The 13,316-nt window shown below is 39.4% G+C and overlaps 1 protein-coding gene across 3 annotated transcripts in view; it reads right to left on the reverse strand.

The window, feature by feature from the left end:
- SUGCT (succinyl-CoA:glutarate-CoA transferase) overlaps window positions 1-13,316 on the reverse strand; it is a 1,062,570-nt gene that overhangs the window by 477,697 nt on the left and 571,557 nt on the right. The gene's annotated exons all lie outside the window — the stretch shown is intronic.

Consider the following 13,316-nt stretch of genomic DNA (forward strand, 5'->3'; position numbering starts at 1 on the left):
AGGGCGAGATACTCTCGGTAGCTTGCCAGGCTTTCCGAGAGGGGCGAAGAAATCGAACTCCAGTAGGCCATGTTGGCTGCATGCAAGGCAAACACCCTACCTGCTGTGCTATCGCTCCAGCCCTGCTAAACACTAGGAAGGGGAAAATAGAAGGCATTTACCTTCACAGGGTTTATATCAAGGTAGGGACAAGAGACAGTATACTGGATAGGGTGTTTGCCTTGCATCCAGCTGACCCAGGTTCAATCCCCAGAACCCCATCTGGTCCCCAGAGCACTGTCAGGAGATATCTCTGAGCACAGAGCAAGGAGTAAACCCTGAGCACCACTGAGTATGGTCCCAAAAGTAAACAAAAGCTAATTTATAGCAATGTCAGTACCTTCATACTTTATACAAAGGGACAAATAAATTATAAGAAATTGGAGAGAATATTCCTACAGTTGTTTTAAATTCTACCTGAGGAATTATAAAAGATCAAAGCACAAATAGTTCATGGAACTGGGTGTTGAAATGATTGACTTTTGGTAGAGACTTTCTGCTAAATCAACTACAGAAGCAGCCTTAGAATGGTATAAAGGCACAGACCACTTTCATTATGAAATAGTATTTAGCAACAATGTATGTGCTTCTAAATATAATGAGAGGGAGAAATAGCTAGAAATGGAAAACTAATGGGATCCACTGCAGATATACTGAACCAGACAATCAAAGATAGAGCCCCTCTCCCCCACGGTACTCTGACACACAGCTCAAATTGTAAGATACTATTCTTCCACCATCTGAAAATCTCAGCTGAACTGTATCACCTGTGACCCAGCTGCTATACCAGCACCTTATTTTTCCACTCCTTGTGAGAATACGCAAGTAGTTCTTGGACTAGGAGAAAAGACAGTTAGTTATTCTGGAGGACATAATTATCTGATAACAAATTTGGAGTCAGACAATTCAGTGTACCACAAGGTCCATTCAGCAGAAAGAAATAATGGACGAATGATTTCAATGATCAAAAGGAAGGGAATGGGGGCTGGAGCAATAGGGCAGCAGGTAGAGTGTTTGCCTTGCACGCGGACAACCTGGGTTCGATTCTCAGCATCCCATATGGTCCCCCGAGCACTGCCAGAAGTGAATCCTGAGTGCTAAGCCAGAAGTAACCCCTAAGCATAGCTGAACGTGACCCAAAAGGTAAAAAAGGAAGGGCATGGAGCAACACAGAGATCATGTTCACTACCCTTCTCTAAGATGTTTAGGAAGTTCTTGATACTAATTCTTCTCTGAGAAATGGGAAAGCTCCAGGGATTCAAAGATACACATAATGCCTTTGAAAATGACAACCAATAGAGGATGACAAAAGTAGCACCATAGTTAGCAGTGCATAACAAATACTCTACATTAGACCAGCTAATGCCTACAGAAAAATGAACTTGACTATGTTTATAAGCCAGAGGTGTGGTCCAGAAGAAGAGCTACTGCTATGCATATATGAAGAACTGGGTTTGAGTCCCAGCACTTAAAAATGAGAATTAAATAAGCTTTATGAAAGAATATATTAGCTTAGGATATGCAGAAAGGAATCATAAATGTTTGAAGAATAGAAATCCTACAAAAAATTAAGCAGCAATCAGAAATGGGCACAAAATGAATACCTGAGCTTTAGATAAGTATCTCTGGCAAAGAACATAAAATGAATTAGAAAGGAGATAGCCTAGTGGGGCAAAAAAAAAAAACCCTAGAAGGCGCAGAAGTAGAATTTTTGAAAGAAAAATATACAATAAGTACTGGAGATAAAGTTGACTAATAAAAAACAATGAAAACTTTTTTTCAAATATAGACATCGATAACCATAATAAAAGTTGATTTTTTTAAAAAAAATTTAATTAAAACACCATTATTTACAAAGTTAATTCATGACCAAGTTTCAGACATACAATACTACAACACTGATCCCACCACCAGTGTCAAGTTCCTTTCACCAATGATCTCATGTTCCAGTCCACATGCCCCCGACTCCCTTGCCAAGCCTGCCCTCTTTATAGGCACCTTTCGAAGTTTGGTTGTTAAAATTTGTGTCTCTTAATTTCAGTGATGTTGACTCTGGTTTGGATGGTTGGCTCTATGATTCCTTAACACCCCCTCTGTACCTTAATCCTCTGACCTGACCCCTATTTTTTCTCATTTAAAACCAAACAAACAAAAAAAACATTGCATTCCCTCATTCAGTTATTCTAAACATCACATATAAGTGATATCATTCTGTGTTTATCCTTCTTCTTCTGACTTACTCCATTTAATTTTAATATGATGTCTTCTAGTTCCATCCATGTTGCAGTGAATTGCATGATTTCATCATTCCTTACAGCTGTGTAGTATTCCATCATTCCTTACAGCTGTGTAGTATTCCATTATGTACATATGCCACATCTTCATGATCTACTGGTCTGTCCTTGGACATCTAGGTTAGCTACTGTACCAATCAATAATGGTATACATATGTTCTTTAGATTGAAATCCCAAAAATGGAATATCTGGGTCATATGGGAGCTCAAATTTCAGTCTATTGAGGCTCTAGATACTATTTTTCATAGGGGTTGGGCCAGACAGCATTCCCACCAGCAGTGGATAAGGACTCCTTTTTCACCACATCCCCACCAACAGAGATTATTCCCAGTAATTTTGCTATGTGCCATTCTCACTAGTGTAAGATGATATCTCATTGTAGACCTGATTTGGATTTCCCTAATAATGAGTGTAGATGAGCATTTTTCATTTGCCTGTTGGCAATTTGTTGGTCGTCCTCCAAGAAGTGTCTTTTGATTTCCTCTCTCCATTTTTTGATAAGATTTTTAGAATTTTTGTTGTTATTGTTGATCTTTTTGAGTACTTTGTAGATTCTGAGTATCCACCCTTTATTTGATGTGTTGAGTACAAATATTTTCTCACACTCAGCGGTTTAGTTTTACCCTGTGTTTCTTTTAAGTTTGATGTACACCAATTTGTTTGATTCTGTAGCCTTTGCCAATGGCATCATATTGTTGAAGATTCCTTTGAAGTCTAGGTCTTAGAGCATTAATTTTCCTCAGTGCACCTTATAGATTCAGTTCTGATCTCAATATCTTTGATCCTCTTTTGAGTTTACTTTTGTGTAAGGTGTGACATATGGATCCTGCTTTGATATCTTGTACATGGTTATCCAATTAACCCAACACCATTTGTTGAAAAGGCTGTCTTTATTCCATTTCCTCTGTCAAAAACTTGCTGACCATATATATATAGGGTTTTATCTGACCCATTGGTCAGAGTGTTTTTAATTCCAGTACCATGCTGTTTTGACTACTATTGCTTTATAGTACAGATTCAAGTTAGATACTGAGAGTCCAGTTTCTTGTTTGTCATTTTGGTTTTGACTATGTGGAGTCTTTTATGATTCCACATAAACTTTACAATTGACTGTTCTAAATCTTCACGAATTTTGTCCAAATTTGAATAGGGATTGCACTGAATCTATATAGTAGTTTAGGTAAGATGGTCCATTTTGACAATATTGATTCTTCCAATCCATGAGCATATACTGTTTTCTGTGCCCTAAGATCTTCAATTTCTTTCCTGAGTGTTTTGAAGTTTTTGTGGTATATGCCTCTCACATCTTTTGTTACATTGATTCCGAGGTGCTTGATGTTTTTTGATACTATTTTAAATGAGATACTCTTTGATCTCTTCCTCTTCTGATTTATTACTTGTATACAGGAATGCAAACAATTTTTGTGCAGTGACTTTGTAGTTGGCCGCTTTGATACACTGTTTTATTGTTTCTAGGAGCTTTTGTGTGGACTCTTCAGGGTCTTCAATGTATCATGTTATCTACAAGTAGAGATAATCTGATTTCTTTTCCAATTTGTATCCCTTTGATTTCCTTTTCTTGACTGATTGCTATTGCCAAGAATCCTAATATAGTGTTGAATAAGAGTGGGGATAGTCTTGTGCATGATCTCAGTGGGAAGGCTTTCGGTTTTCACCATTAAGGATAATACTGGCTGTGAACTTTTCATAGATAGCTATCCCTAACCTGAGGAAGGTTCCTTCCATTCCTAATTTATTAAGGTTTTTATCATGGGGTGTTGGGTCTTGTCGAAAGCTTTCTCTGCATCAACTGATATAATCATATGATTTTTATCTTTTCTTTTACTGATGTGATATATTATGTTAATTGGTTTATGCATTTTAATAGATACAAAATATCCATATTCTCAAAACACTGGTGTTTAGAATTACCTAATTCGTTCAAGGCTTCTCTAAAGAAAATGAACATTATCACAGTTTTAGCTTAAACCTATAAATATATTGTCACATGCAATTTGCTTTAACCTTGTTGGAACTGGAAGATATTGAGTTGAGTGAAATAGTCAGAAGAAGGTCAAACACAAGATGATGTCATATATCTGTGGCATATAGGATAACTGGATAATGAAATGTGGTTGTGAAGTAGGGATGCCTAGATCTTAGCATATGCGAGGAAGGTCTGAGGAGGAAAGAAATTGAGCAGGTGGAGGGCAGGAAGCAGAAAAAAAACGAGAAAGAGAGGTGCGGGGGAATGGGGGGGGGGGGGAGAGTGTGTTTCAGGGGCCCCAGCTATCCTGGCAATGTGGAGAGTGGTACAGTTATATATCCAATGCACAGACTCAACACTGAAAATATCCTTACTATTTAAACCACAACCACCGAACTGTGAACTGTGCCTGTCAGGGTGGCAGGGAGGAAGCATGGGAATATTGTGGAGAGAAGCTGATCCTGGCGGTGGAACTGATGCTGGAACACTGTGTCTGATTCTCATCTATCAATAACTTGATAAAACACAGCCCTTCAATGACACAAAATGAAGTGCTAGCACCCGAAACTTTGGGTCCAGGGAAGAAAAGAAACCACAAGTGGCAGGAAGTAGCCCGTGGCAGCCACGCAGGGCCCTGAGCTCCAGCCCGCAGGCGGCCCCCATGAACAGCTCCGCGGCCGGCCGGGGGAGAGGCCGCCCTGCCCAGAACAGACCTGTGGACACACGGAGGAGCCGGGGAAAGGCCGCTCGGACTCCCAGGAGCCCAGGGACGCCAGACTTCCGCCTTGCCGGCAGGTGGGCATTACTGCTGGGCTGAGCCTTTGCAGGTGTGGGGTGGGAGTGGGCAGTTTAAGCTGCAGTACATTGGAATATCCTGTAAACGGTGCTGCGGAGTGTTCAAGGGAGAAAGTTTGGTTTTTGTCTTGCTGTTTCTGGAGGGGCCCCAGCAGTGCCAGTGCTCAGGCAGCCCTGTGTTGGGACATCCCTGCCCTTCCCTCGGAGTCCCTACCAGCACGACGCAGCTGTACAGCAGGACCAGGAGGGGCCTGGGACCCTCAAAGGCCCCTCCGCGTCGGAGATGTTCGGTTCTCACCCCGCAGGGCCCCCGCAAGCGTAGGGTACGCCCTCACGTTCCCCTGGGTGCCCCCACTTGCCTCCCACCTGCCGTGCCCCGGCCTCCCTCGATCCCCATCAGCAACCATCCCTCCTCGCCCGTCTCACCCCTGAGCCTGCTGTTTGGTGGGTACTGGGGGCACCAATAAACGTTTTGTTAAGAAAAAAAATGATTAAATGATTAAAAACTGTCCATTTTTGTGTTAATCAGCATTTCACTAAACTGTTCAAATCAGCTGTTATAATTTAAAAATTTAGAGACACCATTCACTCTTATTTTGATGCCTTATGATTAATTCATCAAAAAGCTAATATCTACATAGTTTTATAACTTAATAATAAAAGCAAATATTCACTGAGTGCTTACTAGGTATTCATTGAGAAGACACTGAGAATTAAATTAAATGCCTGAAGTTACACAGCTCTTAAGTAGCAAAGCCAGGATTTAGATCTATATCTGCAATTCCACAGACAGAGCTGAAAGCATTAAGAGTGTATCGTCACACATTGCACCTTAATGTACTCCTTAAAACAACCGGTAGTCATCATTAGTGACATTTTGTAAGTGAGGAAAATTAGCACTGTAGCACTGTCCTCCCCTTGTTCATCGGTTTGCTCTAGTGGGCACCAGTAACCTCTCCATTGTGAGACTTGTTACTGGTTTTGATATATCAAATACACCACGGGGAGCTTGCCAGGCTCTGCCATGTGGGCAGAATACTCTTCGTAGCTTGCCAGGCTCTCCAAGAGGGATAGAGGAATTGAACCTCAGTCAGCAAACGCCCTATCCACTGTGCTATTGCTCCAGTGCTCGAGGAATATTAGACCCAGATAATTTAAATTCACACATATCCCACCTTTTTTCTCTTTAGAAAGCATTCACTTGTTTAGTAAAATGCTTTTCTAATATTAGAGCTTCAGCAAGAACTCCCTGATGCTAGAGGACCAAGGCACTGAGTTCCAAGGCAGCGCTGCTCTACTGCTAGGTCTCGTGGGTCCTTCAGGAGTTTCCTTGGTATTTCCAAAACAAGCTCGTATGAAGGCAGACTGATATCTGCAATATAGAATAACTAATAGTTCCAAAGATAGATTTCTATGGACATATGCACAGATACACACACATACATACACGGTCATAGAAGGTTCCTAGAAGGGATTGTGGTATGGAAGTATCTAGTTCTCTTCTTTTCCCTATAAGTTACTAATAGTCTCTGGGTCTTGACATGTATAGTTTAATATCTATGTAAATATTAAATACATGTAGTTTTCAGTTTTCAGATATAACTTAAGGGAATCTCATGGACTTGCTATGATTTATAAAAAAAATACCTATGTCATTTTGTTTTTGTTATACTTGTCTCAATAAAGAACACAGTAAGAATTTACAATGGCGCTGAGCAAGATCTACGTCATTCAACCTCAATGTTTTAATTATTCTGATCAATGTAATATACTAGAGACAAGATCAATATCAAGAACAATATTATTAATGTTACTAATGATAGGACTTTTCTGTCCTCTTAATGCCATTTTTTTAAAAATAAATAATACTTTCTCCCACGGGGTCAAAAGTATCTAAATATGTGATTTCAAGTGGAAAAAGGGTACAGGAGTCAGGTATCAACAGTTCTTCCATTTTCACTTGTGTGTGAATTTTTAACATAAATACAAGGACATAAAGCATTAATGGAAGCAAAAATGTTTCAGTCAACAAGAGTAAGCAGTTCAACTTTTTAGCAATTATAAATAAAGGTAAAGGTAAAGGTAAAGGCCCTCCCGTTGATCGTCGATTTGCTCGAGTGGGCCCAGTAACGTCTCCATTGGAGACTTTGTTGTTACTGTGTCTGGCATATCGAATACTCTCGGTAGCTTGCCGGGCTCTCCAAGAGGGGCGGAGGAATCGAACTCGGGTTGGCCATGTTGGCCGCTTGTAAGGCGAACGCTCTACCTGCTGTGCTATCACCTGCTAAATTTTTCTGGGCAATATCAGTATTTGAACTTCAGAAAAACAAGTAAATTTCTTATTGGTAGCAAAATCAAATCAAGTAAATATAATTTTCTCTTTAATCCCCAGTTATTTCCCAACTTGCTGTCATACCCTCACCCCTACACATCTCTTTCTTCATGAAAAAGTAAACTCAAAAGACATTACCAGGTAATTTACAAAATCTGGAAGAAAGTCCAGAGGTAATTGTTACCTGTCTTATTACTCCCCCAAAGTAATACTTGCTATTTATGAGCACTACTTGTCAATATATATCATTTTAAACAAACTACATTCCGAAAGTAATTATCATCTGCTTACAACACAAGCAAAGGTGAACTGTCCCCATTCTTCAGGAGGACAGTTAGGACCATCTCAAACCTGGAATGTGAAGTACAGAATCTGCAACCTTAGCCACAGTTTCACATACCAGAAATCACTATTTTCCAAACCCTGTAATTAGCTCAGTAAATCTCAAATTCCTGAATCACTTGATAATACAACTCTGATGGATTCAGAAAATGAGGCAAGGAAGGTGTTTGGGAGTGGCTGAGTAGGAAAGGCTGTACTTAAACAGTTTGTCCTTTGGTTTCCAGGCCTCTAGGGAAAGAGTGATTAGAAGGTATTGTTCAGATAGTAGCCTGTGGGTAAGGGCCCAATCCTAGCTTATCATCTATGTACCCTTTTTTGCACTTTGAACTCAGTCATGGTGACAAAGACAATGAGTTGAGCAAGCCTAGCAAAGACCCAGTGACAGATGAACACAGGCTTGAACAATTTCATCTGGTCCCATAGGTCTTCCCCAGGCTGGGTGTGAGGTAGTAGTCTGAGCCCAGGTGCAGTCCAGGTCATTAACTGATTCAAGCACAAGGCAATTTAGGAAAAGGCGTGCAACATGAAGTCAGTCAGGAAATGGCTACAAATTAGAAAGAGAAAGAGGAATCCAGGGCAGAGGGGCCTCTTATGCCATAGTAATAAAAGTAACTTCCTCTTTTCCCTCATTTCACAACCACAGAGCGGAATTTTCTCCATATGAAATTCCTTACCAGTCACAGGCTGCACTGAGCCCCTGCCTGTCCCCTTCAATGTACTCTTAGTAGAGACACACAGAAACAGATGTTACTGCTTTGCTATCGTGTTGTAAAGAAAAGTGTCAGTGTGACATGGGAAACGTCGACCTCTGACCTCTCAAGAAAAGCTCTCCCACACCTCAGAGATGCTTTTGTTCTCTACACAATCTGGATCCTTAGTTTGGTAAAGTGTTCCAAGATCCTGGAGTTCGTGTATAATGACTGATAAATCTGATAAGTGAGCTGAAAGTGGCCTCTCACAGCTTGCAAACCAGGTGGAATTCTGACCTGTGAAGGCTCATTTATTTCGGCATTTCATTGCTTTCAGACTAAGAGAGTCTCACCACTTCCAAGAGTTTTCCTGAACTGGCTCAGAATTTTTCATGCTCCTACCTGCATCCTTAAGATTATTTTTACACACCAGTCTTATGGCACTCACTGCGATCACTAGTTTCCAACTAAACTGTTAGTTCTCGTTAACAGAGAATGTTTTCTACTACCTTCCAGCCACATAACTTAGCACAGGTGGTATCCTCCAGCAAATGTTCAGTGAAAGTGAATACACTTCCACCTGAGCTATTAATGTTTCCTGTGAAAGCACAACATGTATTTTTTCTCTTTCTGTTTTCAACTGAATATATTTCCTTGTGACTTAATTAAAGCACTCTCTGTACAGAACAGGGATGACTGCTTTAAAATTATACACAGTACTGGTTAAATATGTTCACAGAGATGGCATTACTGCTAGCAATCAGCCTGGAAGTCAGTCATTTTTCCCTAAAAAGATAAATTAGAGAATAAACATAACATTAAATTCACCTTAAATTAAGTCTATTATACCAGAAAGTATTACACCATAGAAGCAGAACCTTCACTGAAGATTTGATTAAAGAAGGAGGAAGATGTCAAAGAAAGTTGTAAAGAATAGGAAATGGAAGAGGGAAGAGGTTGTAATTATTTTTTAAGTGATCTTAGAGCCAGAGAAATAATATAGCAGCAGGGCACCTGCCTTGCATGCAGCTGACTGAGGTCTGATTCCCAGCATCCTATATGGTCCCCTGAGCCCAGCAGGAGTGATCCCTGACTGCAGAACCAGGAGTAAGCCCTGAGCACAGCTGAATGTGCCCCCCACCCCCGCTCAAAAAAAAGCGGCCCAAAAGTTGCCCAAGAGGAACTCAGAGGAGATTCCAGGAGTACCTCAGAGTATATCCCCTGGAATTGAGAGGGCTTAATCCTTTGGAGCAATCACTGAAAAGACACAGAGCATTGGAAACTCAGGTAAGACATGGAACTGGTCAACAGGAGGCTAAGGCAGACAATAGAAGCATAGAACACATGAGCGAAAAAGAGAAAACAAAAGTCAAAGTTACCAAATGATACTGTCTAACCAGATCAAAAAAGTATTACAAGTGCACGGCCTAGGTACTTAGACAGGGCAAGAGGAGGAATGAAATGTACTGAACCTTGCAAAACGTCGTGGGCACCTTGTCGAACAGCAAGAGAGAACACGAGCATAACTTAGGAGAAAAAGAACTAGTATGCGTAGGAGTGATCTTTTTAAGTGAACTGAAATTAGGGCCAAATAACAGTATATTTGCATTTGTAATTTGGAAATAATTATTTAATAAACTTAGGCAATGCTTTTCGCAAAAGGTGTCTGACTATACGGTTCGCAAATACATTTTTGTTAACTTCTCCTGTAAGGAAATTGTTATACCAACAAATGCTGCTAGGTCAGGGTAGCAATTGCTATCCTACATCCCAGCAGGGCAAAAGCAATGTTTGACTGGCTATGTCTCTAGCCTGTGTATAATGCATAGAAAAGTATCTAAGACCAATGCAACTTCATGACTAATTAGGTATGAAAGAGATGGTGAAATATGAACAATCTTACATCAGGAGTGCTAGCATTACCTATAGCAATATAAACACTCCTTCCATATATGCAAACATATACCCAATATCAGGAGAAGAGACATAAGAATTGGGTTGGTCCCCCATGAAAGTACTGAAAGACATGAAGTTAGATCAAATCCAGGGGAACTTCAATGAAAGAGTCTCCTCACCAGCTGGTAGAGCTACTATAGTGAACAGGAAATGCCTGTAGACAATCCACAACATTGACATGCAGTGATTCCCAAATGTCCTCTCCTCTCTAGGATCTAGTCTTTACAATCTGGCCTCTGGGACACACTCCAGGGTTATTACTCTAGGGGATTCATCACTCTTTGCTTAAAATCCTCCTCTAATCATTTTAGAGTACCTGTAGAATGAAGCATGAGCTTCTTCAGACGTCAGTGAATAATTCTCAATATCAGATTTCTGAATTTTTCCAGTTTTATTTTCTATTACTTTCCTTCTTTATTATTTTTTCCTTCATCATTCCATAAAGCCATCATTTTTTCTAGCCCCTACTCAACTGTCTTTTTCTCCATGAATCTTTCCTCAGTCTCCCAGTCATATTTGTTCTTAATGACTTGAATGACTTTATGTGCCCAATTGCTTCATGGTTAGAAATACTTAAAATATTTATCAGCAATTCCTATAGAAAGAGCTACTAATGATAATGCTATATTTTTCTATTCATAGTTCATAATCAAGTCAATATGAACTGGGATAATAAAACTAAATAACAGGCAAACTTTCAAATAACGAAATGAGAGTGATCATAATATTCATAAGGGACAGCATCTATGTCATTAATTAAATGGGACAATTTCCTCGGAGATTACATTATCAGAGCAAAAGCAATAGTGCCCAGATTAATTGGCATCCATCATATATAATGTGATATATATATCTATGTATATTTTAAATGTAGAAATATTGTCTCATATTTAATTCACACTTAAACATAGTCATTTCAATAATTTAGGCCAGAGGTTCTAAAACTTTTTTGGTCAACTACAACTTTTCAAAATAAAGAAAATTTTTCCTTAGTGTTCCCTGGAAATCTACCTTATTTGGGTAAAGAACCAGAAAGGAACCCCAATTGCACCCCAAACTATCGTTTATCTCCCAGGGTCCTCCATGCCCCTGGGAGAGGGCCAATATTGCCCAATTTGGGAAATATTGATCTACACAGAAGAAACAATAATATCAACCTTACTGACAACTGAACAAATCACTTAGTGATTATATATCTATAAACAAAATATAAAATATGACACTTAATATGCACATAAAATTCTACAAGGTTATAAAGTGGTTAACTTGATCTAGGAAGTAAGGAATCCACTTGTTCCTTCTTTTGGTTATCTCTATTATCCACATTTTTATAATAATAAAAACACTTTCCTAGTACCTCAAAGCAATCTGATGCTCGGCATTCTCTCCCTTCTGTGTCCTAGAGAAGGTCTAGTAAGTTTAAAGCAATGAGTTTTGAAAATTAAAATACTCTCCTAAAAAGAAAAATATTTAAGCAAACATAGCCTTGATAACTCCCTTGTTGTGTGTGTTTTATAGGGACCACACCTGGCATTGCTGGAGCTGCCAGCTCTGCACTGAGCAGTACCAAAGAGGACACAGAGTGCCCATACCAGAGCAGAGCCTGTGCTCAGCCCCTTGGGCAAGCTCTTGACTCCCCTCATCTTGTCTGAAGGAAAAGTACAATGGTTAGTTTTCGGTCCACTTGCTTAAACTACAAGGTGCCAAATAAATACTTGATCAAACATAAATCTGAGTGTGTCTCAGATGCTTTGGGTTGACAATAAAATCTGAACCCACAGAGAGAATAAAGTAGATTTCCCTTTGTAACATAAGTGGTCCTCATTACATTAAAAACAGAAGATCTTATTGAATAATTGCTCAATACATGAAATTTCACCTGCCAGACCTGTTTGGGCAGGGATGTTGGTATCCTTTTTTGCAAGCTACACATCTTGTGAATTCTTAGGGGTATGTGTGTATGTGTGTGTGTGTGTGTGTGTGTGTGTGTGGTGTGCGGGTATGTGTGTGAGAGAGAGAGAAAGAGAGAGAATGAGAGAGAATAAGAGAATCCTTTACAACACAAGAGATTTTTAATAAATTATATTTTAATTATATATTAAATATATTTATTAATATATTAATATAATCATTATGTAATAATTATATCATATATCATATATTATAAATTATAATATAATATAATATATTAATATGATATATAATTATATATTAAATATATTGTTTATATTATATATTTAAATTATATTATAATTTTGGCACATCTCTTCAATTCCACTGTTCTTCCTGCATTAACATATGCCTCAGAGACCTGGGCCCTACATAAACAAGATGAGAACGCTATTTGGGTCTCTCAAAGAGGAATCGAAAGAACTATGCTTGGAATATCACGATTCACTCAAATGAGAGATAGAATCCGGAGTTCTGATCTCGATCAATGCTCAAGAATCAGGGACGCTGTCTCATTTGCCAAGGCATCAAAAATCAGATGGGCTGGACACGTAATGAGGTTTACAGACAACCGCTGGACTAGAGCCATTACTGACTGGATTCCACGGGACGTCAAAAGATCACGTGGACGCCCACCTACAAGATGGTCAGACTTCTTCGTCAAGACCCTGAATGATCAGTTTCAGGCTCTGCATGTTCCTAGAACCAACAGATGCCGTTGGGCTACGCTAGCACGCAACAGGGATGAGTGGAGACGTTACTGGCACCCACTCAAGTAAATCGATGAATAATGGGGGATCAAGTGATCAAGTGATATTTTAGAAACTAATCTTTAGAGAAAGTTCATCTTATAGTGAGGTACAATATGCAGGATGAATTGGAATTGGGAAAGAAAAGAAGCAGAAATCACAAGAATGTTGCTGCAGAAAGT

The sequence above is a fragment of the Sorex fumeus genome, unplaced genomic scaffold (genome assembly GCF_029834395.1).
Source record: "Sorex fumeus unplaced genomic scaffold, SorFum_2.1 ptg000020l, whole genome shotgun sequence".
Lineage (NCBI taxonomy): Eukaryota > Metazoa > Chordata > Mammalia > Eulipotyphla > Soricidae > Sorex > Sorex fumeus.